The 3714-nt window shown below is 34.9% G+C and overlaps 1 long non-coding RNA gene across 1 annotated transcript; it reads left to right on the forward strand.

Moving 5' to 3' along the window:
- Positions 1–1966: 1966 nt before the first annotated feature.
- On the forward strand, positions 1967–2423 carry LOC131858088 (uncharacterized). Its single transcript, XR_009358887.1, has 3 exons — positions 1967–2046; positions 2178–2249; positions 2357–2423. It is a non-coding gene; the product is annotated as an uncharacterized LOC131858088 (long non-coding RNA).
- Positions 2424–3714: the final 1291 nt, after the last annotated feature.

A 3714-nucleotide genomic window follows, 5' to 3' on the forward strand; every position in this document is an offset into this window, starting at 1 on the left:
TATTATATTAGGTTCAAATATGTTGAACCATCTTGCATCAACATTGACAATGCTTATCCAAAATTCAACAAACACTTGTTGCATGTGTAAAATATTCATGCTTTGATGTTTCTTTCAAATGGAGGATTTTGAAACTAGTTGTAGGACACATGCATGTGGATGGTTGTAAATATACATTTTAGTCATACAACATTATTGGACATATAAAATATGTTTACAACTCACAAGTGTAGCATGGACTAAAATCTATTCGTTATGGGCGTGTGCACAAAGATGGTGGCCAGAAAAGTGGACACCACCCAAAAAAAACTTGGAAAAACAAGCAGCGCGTATGCGGTTTTAAAATTTGAAATTCCCGCGTACGCGTTTAGGTTTGTTCATCCCAAGCCTAGAAAAGGTAGCGCGTACGCGCTACTTTTAGGAAAATGAGCGCGTATGCGCTACGCCTAGGAAAATGAGCACGTACGCACTGCTCAAAGGAAAATGAGCATGTACACGCTAATAATCCAAATAAAACCGCGTATGCGGTGCCTGGTAAAAATTTTTTTTTAAAAAAAACTGGGTCTCATTTACCCATGAATCGCGTTTTTAACTTCATTTTTTCCCTATTTTCTCACCTAAACCGTGAACGGGGTGCTAGATTTGTCCTCTAGGCTATGGATCAAGGTTAGTTTTTGTTTATTTTTGTCTTTCTTTCCGGTTTATGCAATTTGTTTTACATTTTGAATTTAATTTCATTAATTTTGATTAGGTTTTTTCATTTTTTTTTCAAAAACCAGATTCTTCTAATCCAGAACAAGAACAACCAAATGCACCTCCTGAAAACCCACAAGAACAACCCCCAATTCCTCCTTTTGACCGCATAGCCGAAAAACAGGAAGAATTAATTAATCAGTTAGGACAAAATACGTCTAAAATCAATAGATTGATTGTAAAATTGAAAACTTTTGAACTTGACCATCATCAATCCCTCGCCACTAGCCTAGAAACATTAGCTAGTGGTGCCATAGCTGTTTCCATGGAAATTACCAAATGGGGAAGCTTTATGGATAGGTGTCATCAATTCTATGCCAATGAGCTATCATTCAATGGAGTAAAAAACAAAAATATTTCTAAACAACAAATATGTGCCCTTTTTGTTGATCCCAAAATTGGTCAGTCATTACCTCTTAATGCAAAGAGGTTTCCCATACATTGGTGTACCAATGCGTAGATGAAGAATCTTTTTTGGCAGAGGTGGTGGATGGTCTTTGATGATCCACCTTTTAATAATTATGAGGTGCCATTATATTTTTTGAGAAAAATATATTGTGAGTTTGTGCTCAATGTGCGGTCAAACTATTTTGACATGAGAGAGTTTCATGGTAGAGGTGGTGGCTCTGCCCAAGATAGACTTGGAGCCCGTAGGCGATTAGCCGCGGAGAGTCGCCGCCCCCTAGCACCCAAACCCAAGGTGCAACAGGCTGTCCCATTAGAGCTGAAAGAGTCGATGGAGCCCATCGAGCATATGTGTGTCAGTTGCTTGGGGATATGCTCAGGGATAGATGATGCAGTCGGTGCAGATGGATACTCATATCATTTGTGCATGATTTGCAGTTGTAGATGTCAGGCTCACACGGTTGAGGATGTCACGCTAATAGTTGAGTTGATGGACATGATGTTTGCCCATGAGCCACAGACATAGGTGTGTTGATTTGAATTCATAACATTTTATTTATCAGTCACTTTAAATTTGTAATTACATAAATGAATTTTCATTTATACATCGATTTAAATTGAGACAAATAATATGCATTTTAGGATGCAACAGCGGTATCCCATACACCTCCCCCAGTTACTATAGCTGCAACTTCGATGCCTGAGGTATAAATTTTGTAACATGTTAAAATAGAATAGTACACTTTGAATTCAAAAAAATACAAGATATACTAACTACTTTTAATGCTTGGTCCAATTTCTAGTTTGTAGGTGTTGACAGGGGATGAAATGTCCCAGATTGATGACATCATGCTCTCAGCGATCGATTTTGGCCTACAAGGCTATACGGTATCATATTTTGTACAACTTTTTTTATGTATTGTTTTGATGGAATATGCAAGTCATTTCATTTTAGATTTTTAAAATTATGTTTAATTCATTATCTGTACTAATATCTCATGTTAATTTTGTGTTTTTAGGGTACCCCCTCTGCGTCTAGGGCTCGTCCTAAGAAAAAGAATTCCTCGAAGATGCCAAAACGTGTGAAGAAGGTAATTGAACACATTTTTAGTTGTAAAATTGTTTGAAAATGTTAAAATCAAGTATTAGTTGGGTTTTGTAGATTGATTCGTGTTTTTTGTCTATTTTACATGTGTAGCGGCCATTGAGCTTTGTGGATATGTTGAATGCACCTGATTCGCCCGCGGATCAAGAGAGGGTGGAGGTATGTATCTTTACTTTATTTTCTTGATTTCATGATTATATGCACGCATACATGCAAACTTATGATATATTATAATCTTATAATTTTTTCATACATGAAATATCCATACCTATTTCATCAATGGCGAACCCTCCTCCTTGCACTAGAGAAGCATCTCAGGATCCGGTACACTTTTGTTTGATATGCAAAATTAATTGTTTTTAACCTTCAATACTTATCATTATATTAATTGTATTTAATCTTTGTACTTTTTTTGTATAGGTAATAGCTTTAGTTTCCACATCGATGGTGAGCCATCCTCAATCCATTGGAGAAGCATCTCAGGCATAGGTACGCCATTGTTCTCTATATTATATCTTTTAAGTGTTTTTGATATATTTATGTTAGTACATTGTATTAATTGTACATTTAATCTACAATAGACTCCTTCATGGTACGGCCATAACATGGATCCATTTAAGTATGTCTTCAAGAAAACTCCTAAGAGTGACAAGGAGAGGAGAGTGAAGACATTAGCTCCTGGATCAGCCGATGAGGTAATCTACATTTCAATTGCAAAGGAATTAAAGTTAAATGCATAATTATGTTGTTAATTGTGAACTATTTTCTACAAAAGAATTCTAACTTGGCTTTTGAATTGTGGTTTTGTAGCCATCTACAGAGTCGCGTACTGCGTCGAAGAGGCTTGATTTTGATGATCCACCACAAGTTTAGGATCATATAGTGTTAGTTTTGGTCATAGAATGACCAATACATGTAGATATATTCTACATTTTTATTGTATATTGATTTGGAGATGGCATATGCCACATTTTTGTAATACTTGTATTGACTTGGCAAACATGCCTTTTTTTATATATATAAAAATCGATATTTGATCCAATAAATGTGTAATGAGTTCATTATTTTGTATTCATTGTATTTTGTGGTTGTCCTTTTATAAATTTAAATGAATATTTGCATACGTAATCAACAATATGAATATAAACAACAAAAATATATGATATAAAACATTGCAATCGTGGAATATGATTTGATAAAATTTCTAAAATGTTGAATTAACCCTACAAATTTCCTTGTATTCAGTTCATTATTGTGTATTCGTTGTATTTGGTGGTTGCCCTTTTATAAATTTAAATGAATATTTGCATATGTAATTAGCAATATGAATATAAACAACAAAAATCGACAATATGAATATAAACAACAATGTGTTTAGTGTGAGAGCACCCTCACGCTCGCAATGGTCAAATTTTGTTCGTCATGTGCAAAAATCGACATCGTGAGCATGT

The sequence above is a fragment of the Cryptomeria japonica genome, chromosome 9 (genome assembly GCF_030272615.1).
Source record: "Cryptomeria japonica chromosome 9, Sugi_1.0, whole genome shotgun sequence".
In the NCBI taxonomy this organism is placed as follows: domain Eukaryota; kingdom Viridiplantae; phylum Streptophyta; class Pinopsida; order Cupressales; family Cupressaceae; genus Cryptomeria; species Cryptomeria japonica.